The sequence below is a fragment of the Schistocerca americana genome, chromosome 3 (assembly GCF_021461395.2).
Source record: "Schistocerca americana isolate TAMUIC-IGC-003095 chromosome 3, iqSchAmer2.1, whole genome shotgun sequence".
NCBI classification, from domain to species: Eukaryota; Metazoa; Arthropoda; class Insecta; order Orthoptera; family Acrididae; genus Schistocerca; species Schistocerca americana.
The window spans coordinates 431,793,120-431,812,960 of NC_060121.1; positions in this window are offsets into that span (position 1 = coordinate 431,793,120).

Here is a 19,841-nt window from a genome sequence, read left to right on the forward strand (position 1 = left end):
TATGGACATAGGTGAAAATGAGTTTAAGCTTGTACACAATGAGGAAGTGGTCTGACACACAGTCAACTTCTCTATACGACCTGACGTCCATGACTCTATGGCTATAGTGCTGGTCCACTAAGATGTGATGTATCTGGTTGGTGGTTCTGCCATCTGGTGAACACCATCTTCTCTTATGTATTCTTTTGTGTCTGAAGTAAGTCGAACTTACTCTCAAGTTCTTCGAGATAACTAAGTTGATCATCCTCAGAGATGCCTCGGATGTGGATGGATACAGGGCTATAAATACAAAATCAAGTAGGTGTAATGCAGGAGTAGGTTTAATAATGAATAAAAAGATAGGAGTGCAGGTAAGCTACTACAAACAGCATAGTGAATGCATTATTATGGACAAGATAGACATGAATCCCATGCCTACCACAGTAGTACAAGTTTATATGCCAACTAGCTCCGCAGATGATGAAGATATTGATGAAATGCATGATGAGATAAAAGAAATTATTGAGATAGTAAAGGGAGACGAAAATTTGATAGTCATGGATGACTGGAATTCGATAGTAGGAAAAGGAAGAGAAGGAAACATAGTAGGTGAATATGGAATGGGGGTAAGGAATGAAAGAGGAAGCCACCTGGTAGAATTTTGCACAGAGCGTAGCTTAATCACAGCTAACACTTGGTTCAAGAATCATAAAAGAAGGTTGTATACATGGAAGAGGCCTGGAGATACTAGAAGGTTTCAGATAGATTATATAATGGCAAGACAGAGATTTAGGAACCAAGTTTTAAATTGTAAGACATTTCTATGGGCAGATATGGACTCTGATCACAATCTATTGGTTATGAACTATGGATTAAAACTGAAAAAAACTGCAAAAAGGTGAGAATTTAAGGAGATGGGACCTGGATAAACTGAAAGAACCAGAGGTTGTGCAGAGTTTCAGGGAGAGCATAATGGAACAATTGACAGAAATGGGGGAAAGAAGTACAGTAGAAGAAGAATGGGTAGCTCTGAGGGATGAAGTAGTGAAGGCAGCAGAGGACCAAGTAGGTAAAAAGATGAGGGTTTGTAGAAATCCTTGGGTAACAGAAGAAATATTGAATTTAATTGATGAAAGGAGAAAACATAAAAATGCAGTAAATGAAGCAGGCAAAAAGGAATACAAACGTCTCAAAAATGATATAGACGGTAAGTGCAAAATGGCTAAGCAGGGATGGCTAGAGCACAAATGTAAGGATGTAGAGGCATATATCACGAGGGGTAAGATAGGTACTGCCTACAGGAAAATTAAAGCGACCTTTTGAGAAAAGAGAACCACTTATATGAATATCAAGAGCTCAGATGGAAACCCAGTTCTAAGCAAAGAAGGAAAAGCAGAAAGGTGGAAGGAGTATATAAAGGGTCTATAGAAGGGCAATGTACGTGAGGACAATATTATGGAAATGGAAGAGCATGTAGATGTAAATGAAATGGGAGATAGGATACTGCTTGAAGAGTTTGACAGAGCACTGAAAGATCTAAGTGGAAACAAGGCCCCAGGACAACATTCCATTAGAACTACTGACAGCCTTGGGAGAGCCAGCCCCGACAAAACTCTACCATCTGGTGAGCAAGATGTACAAGACAGGTGAAATACCCTCAGACTTCAAGAAGAATATAATAATTCCAATCCCAAAGAAAGCAGGTGTTGACAGATGTGAAAATTACCAAACTATCAGTTTAATAAGTCACGGCTGCAAAATACTAACATGAATTCTTTACAGATGAATGGAAAAACTGGTAGAATCCGACCTCATGGATGATCAGTTTGGATTCTGTAGAAATGTTGGAACACATGAGGCAATACTGATCCTATGACTTGTCTTAGAAGCTAGACTAAGGAAACGCAAACCTATGTTTCTAGCTTTTGTAGACTTAGAAAAAGCTTTTGACAATTTTGACTGGAATACTCTCTTTCAAATTATGAAGGTGGCAAGGGTCAAATACAGGGAGCAAAAGGCTATTTACTAATTGGACAGAAACCAGATGGCAGTTATAAGAGTTGAGGGGCATGAAAGGGAAGCAGTGGTTGGGAAGGGAGTGAGACAAGGTTTTAACCTATCGCCGATGTTATTCAATCTGTATATTTGCCATGATCTATGAAAAAACTCTGATTGTTCTAATGTGAAGTTCAGTATGTAACAATGATAGTAACTGTTAGAACCGTATAAACAGAGGCGATTTGTACACCACCATACTTCAGTGTTAGGCCAAAGTTTGCATCAACAGCATGTAGTCAGACTCCGTCACAATGTAAACTGTTTTATAACTGGAAGATGTGAGTTCTACAACGTAAAACACATTTGCTGCTGAACATCTAGCATGCAAAATAAAAACCTTAGGAGAGAAGAACTACTAAAACTTATTTTGACTATTTCATAACATCTATGTAATGATGCAGTAACATCAGAATGAGCATGTGGCAGCATCAAAAAGCAGCACCTAGGATTACACATTTATGTATAAAATCGATGGAGAGTTATTTGAATGCTGGTAATGTGTTGCAAAAGGTGGTATAAAATAATCAGATAGTGACTGAACAGTATTTTCCTTGTGTTAAACTATGACACACATCCCAAACTTCACATAAACATTTTTGGCATGTTTTATTACACTACTTAAAACTTAACCTCCCAAATTACTACCATAAATCCAGACTTCTATGCTCAATAGATGAACTAGTAGCAATGCAAAAAGGGAGAATGACATCTAAACAAATGTTCTGACACCTACATGAATACTGTGATATATGACGACATAGTATCACAACCATAAGCATGATATCTAACAGTGCTGTAGTGGTTTTGATTGTACTTTGTGTAATCTACTTCTCTTTTAAACAAAAATAAGTGCACCACTCAGATTTATCTGTGCATCAGATAGCATTGATTGGTTTGTAAATAAAGCTTTGTTACGGTGTAAAGTGAAGTGTCGGCACATCTGTCGGGAACGATAGAGCAGAGTGGACTGTGACAAAACATCGGCCAATTGCATGCTAATTGACCCCTCTCCAGGACAACAACATGACAACAGTGGCCTCTATCCAAAGAGGACATAAGCACCGCCCCCGACTGGTCATGGCCCAGTCAAAGAAAAGCATCAAGGCTAAGGACCTGAATAGAAGTGTCAAAGCTCCTTACTTGCTTGTACATTCTATGTAGCTCAATCATGGAATTGTTATACTGAAGAATCTTGTTTGTTTCATATGTCACCCTTTGCTCATGACACATCTGTATTTCTCAAAGACAAGTATTGTCATTTATTTTTTGTTGTAACACTCATTAATATGATTTGGTTGAATCGTCTAGCGATCCAAGGAAGCAGGTTGCCTAGACACTCCATCTTTAATGACAAGGCAGGATTCAACATCTGATGATAAGTTATAAGAAGAACCCAGTGCCTGGTGGCCATGGATTTTCTTTTCTGGTTGTTGGTGCCTTAATTCTACTTTTTTTTTTCTCCTCCCCTTCTTCGTTGCAGGGGTATGTTTACTTGCTGTAATATTGCCTCTTATGGTGTTTTTGCTAATCAGTGTTTTCAGGTGGGCATTGCAAAAATTTTCCTTGCTTATGTGCTTATTTTTATTGCTTGTCTTGTCTGTTTATTGCATTTGCATAGTCCAAAATGAGCAACCCACCTCTCCCACCCCCTTCTCAGGTGCCTCAGCTGCAAGCGATAAATACAATGCAGTTAATACAGATGTTTCAGTTCCAGACCAAGTAAATTGCTTTGCTGCTAAACACAGTACAGCAGCTCCTGATAACTCAAGCGACCAATATGTGCAAAATACAACTACTTTAGCTCTGAATGCTATACCGCTATCTCGCCACTTTAACAGAAAACCTAAGGAGTGGCTCGAGAAGCTGCAACAGTTTTCAGCACACGTCATTGCTCACAACATACCAGGTACTATGAAACTACACTACTTTTTGTCAACAGTAGGAAGTGTGGTGTTTCACCTCATTCAGAAATTGTTCCTTAACACCACTCCGAGTGAACTTTTCTATGATTGGGTTGTAGATTCACTAACTAACTATTATGACCAACAAGTGAATGTGGTGACAGCTAGGTATAAATTCTTTAATTGCAAAAATACATCAGAACAAACCTATTGTGAGTGGGTAACATATTTGCAGGGTATGACAAGGAAATGCAAACTTATATTCATATGTTATGTTGCGTGATGTGATCATGTACAATGTAACTGATGTCAGACTTAGAGAACAGATTTTGAAACAGTCAGATCCATCATTTCAGCATGTAGTGCAAATACTAGATCAGTACGAGTCAGGTGTCATGTCAGACAATGAATCTGAGCGGCCACCATTTGTCGGGTAGAGTCTCCCCTTGCTTACGACCGGCCCAGTTGGCAGCAACAGCATGCATGTGCCACACTGCGTAAACAGTTCCCTACACAGGTGAACGGAATTAAGTCATGCCTTTGGTGCTATTCATGGCACAAATGCCAAGACTTCCCATCCAGACAAGCACAGTGTTATGCTCATGGTAAGAAAGGTCACGTAAAATCCGTATGTTCGCAATGGAATAAACTTCAGTATTCTGCCCACTCACAAAAATCTAGGCACAATGCCCATGTAATCAATGCAGTGTATTCAAAGACTGCTGCAGTTATTAGAAAAACTAACAATCAAATGGTTTCTTCAGTGCTACACCAGTCCAACAAACTTTTTGTTCATTTGCATGTTAGTGGAAAATGTGTGAAATTTCAGTTGGACATGGGTGCCTCTATTACATTGCTGAATCATAACACATATGAACTGTTAGGCTCCCCATGCCTGTCTAAAATTAGCATGCATCTGACGGCTTATAATGGACAAGACATTCCCATTCTCAGAAAATGTACTTTGCCTGCCATGTATCGCTTGCATAAGGAAACTGTGAGTTTCACTGTGTTGCAATATGCGAGCATGAGAACATATTTTGACACGATCCATTTGATTTATTTGGCTTTAAAATTCAGGACAATATGTTGTCAGTGACTGCATTTAGTGCAAAAGACAGTGTAGCTAGCTTGCTGAAAGAATTCCCTGACCTTTTTTCTGAAGGTTTAGGTAAGGCTAACAATTTTGTTGGACATATTACTATGAAAGACAATTCTCAGCTGAAATTTTTCTGCACCGTAACTGTTCCAATTGCATTAAGGGACAAAGTCGCTGCTGAACTTAAAGAACTGCAAGATAGCAGAGCTATTGCACCCATACAAGCTAATCAATGGGCAAGTCCACTGGTTTTGCTTCCCAAACTTTCAAGTCGTGTTCGCCTCTGCATTGACTTTAAGTCTACAGTCAACCCACAAACTGTGATTGATACTTATCAATTGCTGTGCCCAGAGAATCTCGTAGAAGATTAGACACTGGTCATTATTTTTCAAAAATTGATTTGCCTGATGCATATCTTCAAATACCACTAGATGAAGAATCTCAAAAAGTGTGTGTTGTGAACACTCATTTGGGCTTGTTTAAATATTTGCATTTGCTTTCTGGCAGTGCTTCCACACCCATCATTTTCTAGCAGTATTTGAAACAGCTGACTGCTTAAGTACCAAACTGTTCAAACTATTTGGACATGCACCTGAAGAACATATTGACAAATTTGCATGCTTTGTTTCGTGTATTATCTGATGTGGGACTAAAGCATAGACTGAACAACTGTGATTTTATTTAACCTGAGTTGCAATATCTTGGTCACGGCATAAACAGTCAAGGTGTACATCCTCTTCAGTCGCATTTGTTAGCTGTATGTGACCTGCCAGTTTCTTGCAATGTCACCACATTGCAGTCAGTCTTAGAGAAAATGAACTATTATATTTAGTTCATGCTGAATGCTGCACAAATCACAGCTCCATTGCATCGCTTGCATTGCCAGAATATTCCTTTTGTTTGGACAGATGGGTGCCAAGAAGCTTTTCAAAAACTTAAAGATGCATTGCTCAGTGATCATTTTGATCCTGACAAACCAGTTGTGATCCAAATTGACTCTTCCTCTTACAAAATTGGTGCAGTGCTTTTGCACAGATTTGGTGATAAAGACAGGCCTATTGCTTTCATATCAAAAGTGTTGTCCAAAACTCAATCTAACTAATCACATATAGAGAAAGAGGCATTGGCTATAGTGTATGGTGTCGCCAAATTCCACCATTATTTGTATGGCAGAAAATTCTACTTAGTAATGGATCACAAGTGATTGCAGTCCTTGTTTCATCTGATGAAGCCAGTTCCTGTATGAACTTCCCAAAAGTTGCAAAGATGGGCTTTGTTGTTGTCTCAATACCAGTATGAGATTATTTATCATCCAACAGCTCAACATGGTAATAGGGATGCCCTTTCACATCTTCTGATTGGCCCTGACACAGACTTTGACATTTCTCCTGCGTCTTGTTGTAACATCGATGTTCACAATTCTCAATTGCTTCAATCCTTTCGTCTGAACCATAGAAAATTGCACAGGCCATGGAAGCTGGTTCAGATTTGAACATTTTGGCCTCACTCACTGCAGAGCATAAAGAACTCTGTAGTTCACAGATTCTTTGCATGTCGGCATAGCCTCGCTATACACTACACTGTGATTCTTGTTCAAAATGACAGTTCACGTCAAATGAATTTGAAACATGCAGTGGCATATAGCATCTAACTAGTGCACCATTCCATCCACGGTCAATCGGCAAAGCAGAACGTTTTGTCAGAACATTCAAGCAGCAGATGACAAAACTTCACACCAGACACACCAGGGATCAAGCATTGCAACTGTTTCTCAACACCTATCGTTTGTGTCCATGAAATGGACCATTACCAGCAGAATTGGTTCATAGCCACTGACATCAGACACTGCTCCACCGGCTCCATCCTCCTCAGCATACAGCTCCAATGAAAGGCTTCAAGAATCGCTCCATGCTGCATGATATTGTGTTTTACAGGGTTTTTAGTGGCAGCGGATGGTGGGTGTGACACAAGGTCCTTTGTAAACTTGGCACATGCATGTATCTCATTTCAGACCCCAATGGAATGTAGCATCAACATCACATCCAAATTCACCACTGTCATGTGTACAGTGATCCTTCTGTATCTCTTCTTCCAGATTCATGGATCCCCAGGACAGTGCAGCCACAGCAGCCACCAGAGGATGTCATACAACACTGCAGGATGACCCCATGGAGATGGACCCTTTGCCTCCTCCGCCTCTGCTCGTCCTACCACACTGCAGCAGCCGAGGCCTTCTACATCATGTTACGGGCCTCAGAAGGAGGATGTGTACCCTTCTGGTCATTTACTGCAGGACGCTTACACTAGAGCGCAGGCCAGATGGCAGGGTATGACTGGAAGCTTGATGTCCCCTGCAGCCACAGCTTCCAGTCCATCACAGCATTCACACTCCTGCCACTCCACCCGTTGTCACACTCCCTACACAACGATAGTCTGTTGCTTTGGGAGGAAGGAATGTTACAGCATAAAGTCAGTGTTGGCACACTAGTTGGCAATGATGGAGTGAATTGGGCTGTGTCAAGACGCCGGCCAATTACACGCTGATCGACCCCTCTCGAGGACAACAATGTGACAGCAGCATCCTCTATGTGAAGAGGGCATAAGTGCCTTGCCCAACTGATAGCAGTCCAGTCCAAGAAAAGCATCAAGACTAGCAACCTGAAAAGAAGCATCAAAACTCATTACTTGCTTGTATATTCTATGTAACTCAATCGTGGAATTGTTAGACTGAAGAAACTTGTTTATTTTGTATATTGCTCTTTGCTCGCAACACATCATTATTTTTCAAAGTTAAGTATTGTCATTTATTTTTGTAATAAAACTCATTAATACAATTTGCTTGAATTGTTGTATAGCTATCCGAGAAAGCAGGTTTCAAAAAAAAATGTGTGAAATCTTTTGGGACTTAACTGCTAAGGTCATCAGTCCCTAAAAAGCAGGTTTCCTAGACACCCCATCTTCAACAACTAGGCAGGATTCAACAAACTCAGACATAGTGAGGGAATTATGTGTAAACTAATAGATGAACTATAAGTATATCAATAACCATGTTAGTGTATAAGAAATAACATCTGCAAAGACCTATGTTATCGTTTTGCTACATCAACCATTGAGACTCATGTAAACTAGCTGTATGAGGGTAATGGTAGAATAACTTAAGTTGTATAATGTGTAACTACTGGTAAAGTTTATTAAGGGTACCCTAAACTGAAAACTGAAGACAAATTTTCCAAAGGAAGTGGGGGATGTTACATCCAAGGATAGTATCCCCAATGAACACTAAAAATTCATCCAAGCTCTACCTTGGCAGCTCCTAGAATGTGAAATGCCTATGTCAATGACCAGTAGACTTCCAATTGAAGGGAAATGCTGAGTGAGTTGCGGCAAACACAGACCCCCAAAGGCGGGATGAGCAAGTGCCCAGGCCTGCAGGTGAAGCATAATGACATCATGGAAGCTCAGAGATACCATAATACTTGTGGCAAAGCAAGATTTTGTATGGAAGGCTAGGTACAATCCAACTTAAGTATGCAGGTGCTGAGGCAGCAGAAAAGAGCCTCTGAAAGGTAACTAGGAAAACTGACAGCGAGCAAAAATGACACCTGATTCCATATCCATTCCCACCACCTCAGAGTGCATGGAAAGTGCCAACATAAAAACCCCACTCTTCTTAAAAAATGTTTGATCGATTAGTGCTGATTGCTGACTGCCCAGTGCCCCTTGTGTCCGTTGCAGCCATCCAGTGGTAGGGAAGGCTGTGCAGGTCAACCTCCTGTCATCAGTCATCTATGGAACCATAAGTCCGTCTGGAAGGGTGCTGCTGCTGTCAGCTCCACTGCCAACTTTTGAGGCCACACTACTGGGATGCAGTGGCCACCATCACCCTGCAGGTCTGCTGGAAGCTTGACCTGCATGACACTGTCCATCATATGATTTTGTGTGTGTGGATGCTGCTGCTTCTCATCCTGTACTTGTGGCAGACACCAATGGTGCTGGCTCTTGTTTTCTAAATGAGGGCCGAGATCCAAGCCCTGTGAGTCAGCCAATATTGCAAAGTTTCGTCATTAAGGGAGCACTTAGGAGACAGATATGCAGAGCTGGATACTGTCAGATTCTGCGGTAGACGGCCACTGATGATGTAGCAGCTGCCGCTCAACACTTTGCTGTGCTGGCAATACTGTGAGACAAGCCACTGAAGAAGTGATATTCTGCCGGCCCAGCTGCGGTGCAGCACTTTGGAAGACAATCCTGTATTACTGCCTACTAGGTGTGCTATTGTCAATGTTTTCTTGGCACTGTTGAGTGTAACTAGGTTCTCACCACCACATTCTGCCCCATTCTCTTCTGATGACTGTAAGAGTCTGGTACCAGACTCCTATCGTATGTAGAAGAACACAGAGGGAACAATAAGACTGGAATACCAAGAACAAAATGCTTAGCTTAAAAAGGATGTGACAGAGGGATGTAGTCTTTCACCCCTATTGTTCAGTCTATCATCAAAGAAGCTATGATGATAATAAAAAAAAAAAGGTTCAAGTGCAGGATTAAAATTCAGGGTGAACTATATCAATGATAAGATTTGCTGGTGACATTGCTATCCTCAGTGAAAGTGAAGGAGAATTATGGAATCTGTTGAATGGAATGAATGGTCTAATGGGTACAGAATATGAATTGAGAGTAAATTGAAAAAAAAGATGAAAGTCATGAGAAGCAGCAGAAATGACAACAGCGAGAAACTTACTGAATTGGGGATCATGAGTTAGATGAAGTCAAGCAATAGTGCTCTCTAGGCAGCAAAATAATACATAATGGACAGAGTAAGAACATAAAAACCGATGAGCAATGGCAAAAATGGTATTCCTGGCCAAGATAAGTCTACTAGTATCAAACATAGGCCTTAATTTGAGGAAGAAATTTCTGAGGATGTATGTCTGGACCACAACATGTTTTGTGGGAAAACTGGAACAGAAGAAAATTGAAGCATTTGAGATGTCGTGTTACAGAAGAATATTGAAAATTAGATAGACTGGTAAGATAAAGAATGAGGAGGTGCTCCACAGAATCATCAAGGAAAGGAATATAAATGGAAAACACCGAAAAGAAGAAGAGACAGGATGATAGGTCATATGTTAAGACATCAGAGAGTGACTTCCATGGTACTAAAGGGAGCTATAGAAGGCAAAAACTATGGGTGGAGACAGAGATTGGAATACATCCAACAAATAATTGAGGATGCGGGTTGCCAACAGCTCACCGGATTCTACAATTACTCTACAGTAAAAATTGGTACTTTTGCTCTTTTACAAATTCTTTTAAATAAATCTGTGCCCACCACAGCTACAGCTGAGTTTGTGTTTAACATTATTATAACAGGTAAATTGGCTATTCACACATTGATTGTTGACTGCAAAACAATTGATTAGTCAGTACTATGGTTACTAATATGAGCATACCTCCTGCCTAATGTCTGTGCTGCCATTGTAAGGTAACATATTTAAATTTCCTTCACAGCCCTACTCCACTCCACAACCGATATCTTTGGGCTCTATGTGGTCATATCTAGTTTCCTTGTCTGGTGCTAGGAGAACAATTGTTATCATCGATGACTGCTGTGAGTACCGGTGGTTGATTTCTCCAGTCCTGATTATTTAGCCTTTCCTACTGGCTATTGTGCCAGTAGCTGTCACAGTTTCTTGACACCTAACCACAGTTATACCTAGTTTTTTGTTGCTTTTGCTCATTCTGATTGTTACCATAACCACTGCCTCATTGCTCATACTGAGCTGTCAGTTGATGCTCATGTCAGTCCACATGATAACTGTCTGACATGTTGTATCTGCAACTATTGCTATTGCCAACAACTGTCAACCAACTTTTTGTTTGACTTGTCCTTGCTTGAGCACCTTCACATACCAGATAAACTGAGTCAAGGACCTAGATAAATTCCTTCAGGTTCAACTCAGTATGTGGATCAACTTTTCTTGCACACCAATAGTCAACTTTGCCTTTAAGGTTCACAAAATGTTATGATGTCTCTTTGGCTCATTCCAGTATTGTGTATTATTAATACATTTCTCAAATTACTGTCTCACAAGCTCATGCCAAAAACTGAAAGTTTCCAGATTAAACACTTCTTTCCTGAGGTATTCTTGAATACTGTTTGACCATATTTGGCCAGAAATGATCTTTCAAACTCTTCATACATATGATAGTACATTGTTGCATTGGTAGCATAGAGTGAAGCATCTTTGTCTATATATCTAGTACAAAACCTATTTTTGATCATCATTCCACAAGAATGGCAACACACCACAGGATGTCTGAATAAATACAGAGGAATGTAACTCTTGTTATCTGGCAAAAAGGTCTGAAACTGAATTTGGTGCAGCCCCCACTGCTTACTGTGTTTTTGGCAACAATTAAGGGGCCAGCTCATAGTGCTCCTGCTGCTCCCAGTCCAACAATGGATCAGACTCTTGCGTCTTTTCAAGTTCCTGTACTGCTGACTGTGTCATTCACAACCTCTCTAACCTTGGCTGATTCTTCACTTACTGGGTTGATTCATTTACTAATGGCTTCATTCAGTTGTGAGAAATCTTTCCCCATTTGTTCTTTTATTTTGCACAGCTTATTTTTCACTGTTTTTGCCAAACCATCTCATTCCTTTGAGGTATGATTAATCACAGCCTGAACTTTATTATCTGTTTGCTTGGCAATTTGTTCATCCTTTACAGCTATCCAAATTGTAAATTAACCTGCAAATTGCTCTTTGCAGTTCAAAATGTTCATTTAAAGTCCCTTTCTAGCTCAAGAAATAAGACACTAGCAGCTCATTCTCACATCTGGTGAACAGTTTCAGATAGGAACTTTTGAGTGGTTTTTTTCTTTCATACCTTGTCAGTTAATTTGAATATAGCATCAGGTAAGCCATCCTCAGCTTTTCTTGACTTGGTAAACTCGTTAGAAATCTGATCTTGTCATTTGAAAGTTTGTTTAACTCATTGGCTTGCATTTCAGAAATTTCCTTTGCTAATGCAGCATGGGTTTTGGAAATTTCCTACTCTGTCAGCATAGATTTCTCTTTTTCCTACATAACACCTGTTTGGTTAAGCGTCACAGGCATTGTCACTGCTAAAATTTCCATTTTTCAGAATAATTCCATTAATTGGTCTTTTTTCTGATTGTGTTGAGCAGTAAGTTCAGGAAATTGCTTAGGGCAGCTGATGTAGGTGGCCTGTCAGGAGGGAGATAGAGGTTATAAATGGTGATGGCAGAGTCCAAGTGTACTAATGTGGTCTGAAGTGGGATCCTGATGGACTAAAGTGCAGATGTCACCGGAAGCCCCCGAAGGTTTGACCTATTTCCCACAGAAAGCACAAAACCCATGAAGGGTTGGTGAGTGAGCATCAGTAAAATGAGATTCCAGGAAAATGACATGAGCTGCCAAGGAAAAGGCAATAAGGGATTGGGACTCAGGAAGGTGGTGATAGTATCCATTACAGTTCCATTGAATAATTGCAGAGTGAGTATCCAAATGGGAGGCAAACATGCTGGAACCAATCATGCTGCCAGATTACCATCTGTCACAAATGATGCTGGAGTGATATCCATAAATATGATATCGGACTCAGTTTGTGAGGGAGGAGATGACACTTCTGGGGCCACTAGGATGGGGAGGGGGAGAATGAGATTGTCCTGGGACTTCTTTTTCTTCTTCTTCTTCTTCTTCTTATTATTATTATTATTATTATTATTATTGTTTCTTTCTTTTCTCAGACGTTATGTCTGGTCAAAAATGGAAAGTGACGTGGACCTTGATCAAGCGTGACTTCCTTTTAACTGTACGGTATACATTATATTGCATTTAGGAACTTTCGGGTAATTGAACATGTATCAATAATTACGGATTTCTGTAGTTGTATATATAAGTTTGGATGTAGCTGTATTGCCTTGATGTACTGGTCGATATTGTGTGGTATGACTCTTGTAGTTGATAGTATAATTGGTATTATGTCAATTTTATCCTGATGCCATATGTCCTTGACTTCCTCAGCCAGTTGGATGTATTTTTCAATTTTTTCTCCGGTTTTCTTTTGTATATTTGTTGTATTGGGTATGAATATTTCGATTAGTTGTGTTAATTTATTCTTTTTATTGGTGAGTATGATGTCAGGTTTGTTATGTGGTGTTGTTTTATCTGTTATAATGGTTCTGTTCCAGTATAATTTGTATTCATCACTCTCCAGTACATTTTGTGGTGCATACTTGTATGTGGGAACGTGCTGTTTTATTAGTTTATGTTGTATGGCAAGTTGTTGATGTATTATTTTTGCTACATTGTCATGTCTTCTGTGGTATTCTGTATTTGCTAGTATTGTACATCCGCTTGTGATGTGATCTACTGTTTCTATTTGTTGTTTGCAAAGTCTGCATTTATCTGTTGTGGTATTGGGATCTTTAATAATATGCTTGCTGTAATATCTGCTGTTTATTGTTTGATCCTGTATTGCAATCATGAATCCTTCCGTCTCACTGTATATATTGCCTTTTCTTAGCCATGTGTTGGATGCGTCTTGATCGATGTGTGGCTGTGTTAGATGATATGGGTGCTTGCCATGTAGTGTTTTCTTTTTCCAATTTACTTTCTCCGTATCGGTTGATGTTATGTGATCTAAAGGGTTGTAGAAGTGGTTATGAAATTGCAGTGGTGTAGCTGACGTATTTATATGAGTGATTGCTTTGTGTATTTTGCTAGTTTCTGCTCGATCTAGAAAGAATTCCCTTAAATTGTCTACCTGTCCATAATGTAGGTTTTTTATGTCGATAAATCCCCTTCCTCCTTCCTTTCTGCTTAATGTGAATCTTTCTGTTGCTGAATGTATGTGATGTATTCTATATTTGTGGCATTGTGATCGTGTAAGTGTATTGAGTGCTTCTAGGTCTGTGTTACTCCATTTCACTACTCCAAATGAGTAGGTCAATATTGGTATAGCGTAAGTAATTATAGCTTTTGTCTTGTTTCTTGCTGTCAATTCTGTTTTCAGTATTTTTGTTAGTCTTTGTCTATATTTTTCTTTTAGTTCTTCTTTAATATTTGTATTATCTATTCCTATTTTTTGTCTGTATCCTAGATATTTATAGGCATCTGTTTTTTCCATCTCTTCTATGCAGTCGCCGTGGTTATCCAATATGTAATCATCTTGTTTAGTGTGTTTTCCCTTGACTGCTATTTTTCTTACATTTGTCTGTTCCAAAAGCCATATTTATATCATTGCTGAATACTTCTGTTATCTTTAGTAATTGGTTGAGTTGTTGATTTGTTGCTGCCAGTAGTTTTAGATCATCCATGTATAGCAAATGTGTGATTTTGTGTGGGTATGTTCCAGTAATATTGTATCCATAATTTGTATTATTTAGCATGTTGGATAGTGGGTTCAGAGCAAGGCAGAACCAGAAAGGACTTAATGAGTCTCCTTGGTATATTCCACGCTTAATCGGTATTGGCTGTGATGTGATATTTGAATTTGTTTGGATATTAAGTGTGGTTTTCCAATTTTTCATTACTATGTTTAGGAACTGTATCAATTTAGGATCTACTTTATATATTTCCAATATTTGTAGTAACCATGAGTGGGGTACACTATCAAAAGCTTTTTGGTAATCAATGTACGCATAGTGTAGCGACCTTCATTTAGTTTTAGCTTGATATGTCACCTCTGCATCTATTATCAGTTGCTCTTTACATCCTCGTGCTCCTTTCCAACAGCCTTTTTGTTCTTCATTTATAATTTTGTTCTGTGTTGTATGTGTCATTAATTTTTGCGTAATGACTGAAGTTAATATTTTGTATATTGTTGGTAGGGATGTTATGGGGCGATATTTATCTGGGTTTGCTGTGTCTGCTTGATCTTTAGGTTTCAGATAAGTTATTCCATGTGTAAGTGTATCAGGGAATGTGTATGGGTCTGCAATGTAACTGTTAAATAATGTAGGTTTCTTTCCATCAGTCCCTATACCAGTTCCAAACTGAACAATCCATTGCCCTCACCCACCTAATCCTTCACCTACACATCAACTCAGCCAATGAACATACCCGTCAACTCCTATCCTTAATAAAAGTCCTCAATCTTTCCTCTCCCGCATCCACGCTGGCTGTTCAAAGCATCCTCCTACAGGCCAACCGCAAATTAGAACAGCATGCCACCCTCCACCTCAAAAAATTATCCAATCTCCTGGTTTCCCAATTTCCGGAAAGGCAACTCACTCACCCTTCACAAGCTTTCCAGCAAACCTCAACCTCCTCTGATTGCACGCAAACCCAGTCTCTCCCATTTACTCAATCTCCCACTTCCAGCTCCACTCCCTCCAAAACCTCAAAATTCCAATCTACGCAATCTGGAACCACAACACCCCAATTCAGTAGTTAACCTTTCCTCCAAACCTCTCTCCCAATCTGAAACCTCTATCCTATCCAAAGGCCTCACCTTCAGCCCCACTCCCAGATTCAATCAAACAGCCCTTGTCAAAGATTTACTGTCCTACACTCGTACTCTCTGCTGGAAATATCACTTTGCCACGAAGAAAAATGATCCTAATCCTACTCCTAATGATCCAACTCCACAAGACACTATCCAAATTGAACCCTGTCTGGAACAGTTCTGTCCTCCGTCACAGCGGGACCCACCTCCTCTTCCTCAAAATCACCCTCTCCAAACCTTCCAGGAATTTCTGACTTCCAGCCTTGCTTCTCAATCCTTCTTAAAAAACCTTAATCCTACTCCCAACATCACCATTGCTGAAGCCCAAGCTATCCGTGATCTGAAGGCTGACCGATCCATCGCCATTCTTCTGGCGGACAAGGGTTCCACGACCGTGGTACTTGATCGTCAGGAGTATGTGGCTGAGGGACTGCGTCTGCTTTCAGACAACACCACATACAAAGTTTGCCAAGGTAATCCCATTCCTGATGTCCAGGAGGAGCTTCAAGGAATCCTCAGAACCTTAGGCCCCCTACAAAACCTTTCACCTGACTCCATCAACCTCCTGACCCCACCAACACCCCGCACCCCTACCTTCTTCCTTCTTCCTAAAATTCACAAACCCAATCACCCCGGCCATCCCATTGTAGCTGGTTACCAAGTCCCCACACAACGTATCTCTGCCTACGTAGATCAACACCTTCAACCCATTACATGCAGTCTCCCATCCTTCATCAAAGACACCAACCACTTTCTCGAACGCCTGGAATCCTTACCCAATCTATTACCCCCGGAAACCATCCTTGTAACCATTGATGCCACTTCCTTATACACAAATATTCCACACGTCCATGGCCTCGCTGTGATGGAGCACTTCCTTTCACGCCGATCACCTGCCACTCTACCTAAAACCTCTTTCCTCATTACCTTAGCCAGCTTCATCCTGACCCACAACTTCTTCACTTTTGAAGGCCAGACATACCAACAATTAAAGGGAACAGCCATGGGTACCAGGATGGCCCCCTCATACGCCAACCTATTGATGGGTCGCTTAGAGGAAGCCTTCTTGGTTACCCAGGCCTGCCAACCCAAAGTTTGGTACAGATTTATTGATGACATCTTCATGATCTGGACTCACAGTGAAGAAGAACTCCAGAATTTTCTCTCCAACCTCAACTCCTTTGGTTCCATCAGATTCACCTGGTCCTACTCCAAATCCCATGCCACTTTCCTTGACGTTGACCTCCACCTGTCCAATGGCCAGCTTCACGTGTCCGTCCACATCAAACCCACCAACAAGCAACAGTACCTCCATTATGACAGCTGCCACCCATTCCACATCAAACGGTCCCTTCCCTACAGCCTAGGTCTTCGTGGCAAACGAATCTGCTCCAGTCCGGAATCCCTGAACCATTACACCAACAACCTGAAAACAGCATTCGCATCCCGCAACTACCCTCCCGACCTGGTACAGAAGCAAATAACCAGAGCCACTTCCTCATCTCCTCAAACCCAGAACCTCCCACAGAAGAACCACAAAAGTGCCCCACTTGTGACAGGATACTTTCCGGAACTGGATCAGACTCTGAATGTGGCTCTCCAGCAGGGATACGACTTCCTCAAATCCTGCCCTGAAATGAGATCCATCCTTCATGAAATCCTCCCCACTCCACCAAGAGTGTCTTTCCGCCATCCACCTAACCTTGGTAACCTCTTAGTTCATCCCTATGAAATCCCCAAACCACCTTCCTTACCCTCTGGCCCCTACCCTTGTAACTGCCCCCGGTGTAAAACCTGTCCAATGCACCCTGCCACCACCACCTACTCCAGTCCTGTAACCCGGAAGGTGTACACGATCAAAGGCAGAGCCACGTGTGAAAGCACCCACGTGATTTACCAACTGACCTGCCTACATTGTGAAGCTTTCTATGTGGGAATGATGAGCAACAAACTGTCCATTCACATGAATGGACACAGGCAGACAGTGTTTGTTGGTAATGAGGATCACCCTGTGGCTAAACATGCCTTGGTGCACGGCCAGCACATCTTGGCACAGTGTTACACCGTCCGGGTTATCTGGATACTTCCCACTAACACCAACCTGTCAGAACTCCAGAGATGGGAACTTGCCCTTCAGTATATCCTCTCTTCTCGCTATCCGCCAGGCCTCAACCTCCGCTAATTTCAAGTTCCTGCCGCTCATACCTCACCTGTCTTTCAACAACATCTTTGCCTCTGTACTTCCGCCTCGACTGACATCTCTGCCCAAACTCTTTGCCTTTACAAATGTCTGCTTGTGTCTGTGTATGTGCGGGTGGATACGTGTGTGTGCGCGAGTGTGTACCTGTCCTTTTTTCCCCCTAAGGTAAGTCTTTCTGCTCCCGGGATTGGAATGACTCCTTACCCTCTCCCTTAAAACCCACATCCTTTCGTCTTTCCCTCTCCTTCCCTCTATCCTGACGAAGCAACCATTGGTTGCGAAAGCTAGAATTTTGTGTGTATGTATGTGTTTGTTTGTGTTTCTATCGACCTGCCAGCACTTTCGTATGGTAAGTCACATCATCTTCGTTTTTAAATATATTTTTCCCGCGTGGAATGTTTCCCTATTATATTCAAGTTAAATAATTTAGTTAGATGTGAATGTGTTGAGGTGAACTTCTTTAGCTAGAAATTTGCTATTTTATCTTTTCCAGGGGCTTTCCAATTGTGAGTAGAATTAATTGCGTGGGTGACTTCATATTGCAAAATTATCACTTCAGACATTTTTGGTATCTTGCATATGTCTGTTTCTACTTGTATCCACCGTGCATGCCTGTTATGTTGTACCAGGTTTGACCATATGTTGCTCCAGAAGTGTTCCATGTCTGTTATGTTTGGTGGATTGTCTGTTTTAATGTGTGTGTTATCTATTGTCTGGTAAAATTTCTTTTGGTTTGTGTTGAATGTTTGGTTTTGTTTCCTTCTATTTTCACTTTTTTTGTATCTTCTAAATCGTTTGGCCAATGCTTGTAATTTCTGGTTCTTTTCATCTAATTGCTCTATCGCTTCTTGTTGTGAGATTTTACCTAACCTTTTTCATTTTTTTTTTTTGACATTTCATTTCTTATAAATTGTGTTAGCTGTCCGATGTCTTTTCTCAGTTTTTCTATTCTGATCTGTAGCCTGTGTTGCCATGCTGGTTTTGTGGGTTTCTTCTGTGTGTTGGTTGGTTCTTATCTCTGCCTAGTGTGTATATTTAGCGTAGTGAGTGCTCCTATATAAACCAGTAGTTGTAACTCTTCCATAGTTGTGTTTTCATTTATTTTGTTGTGTATGACTGTGTTGATAGTTTTTATTGTTGTTTTGACTTGTGGGTTATTTGGCGGTCTATGCAAGAATGGTCTAATGTCTGTATTTGTGTCTTTGTATTCTATATATGTCAGCTGAAATTTTTCTTCTATATCTAATGTGTGTGTCACTTCATGTTCTATTTGTGCTTGTTCTGGTGGCTGTCTTAAGATTTCGTTTTCCTCTGATTGTTTAATTGATGCGTGTTCTTTTTTTGTTTGCTCTGGGATGTTTGAGTCCATTACTGTATTTTCTTCTTCTTCTGTTTGCACATTATTTTGTTCCAGTATTTGTTGTTTGATGTTTTCTAATTCTGACTGGGGTATCCTGTTATTTTTTTATTATTACACGGATCTGATCAGCTAGTCGTTGTTCTGTTAAAATTTTTAATTCTGGGTATCTGGTAATAAATGTTGTGTATACTTGTGATCTGTATCCAGTTGTGTTGGTTCCTAGGTTTGTTGCTTGGTAATATCAGAACATGAGGTGTCGATTAACTTCATCTGACCATCTCATCCTCTGTCTTTGTTTTCCTTCTAGGGTGGTTGCAGGAAGCATATCCTGCAAAACACCTCTATTGGGATTTAAATCATTTTCTGTGTGGCTAGCAGTGTCGTTACCATTGTGGCAGGGCATAGGGTTCAAGCGTCGTCCCCGACCATGACGGCACTTGTCCGAGGCTTCTTTAGTTCTGTCCTGAACCAAGTAATCAACCACTAAAAGGGGGGTTAGCCCTGTAAGTGGTTTGTTCTTTTCGTCGCCTTTTACTACTGGCAGAACATAGTGGAGGCCTATTCTTTTCCCGGGCCTCCACGGGGTTTATTATTATTATTATTATTATTATTCTGTTTCATAGGTCAAGAGGGCGGGGCATAGAGGGAGAGCAGGCTTCTGCATGATCTGGAACTGAAAGAGAGCGTGCAACCTAGGGGTGCGTGTCCCACAGCTGAGTTGTGATAACAGGCTTCCACCCTGAGAGACTCTTGGGGGAGGGGTCCC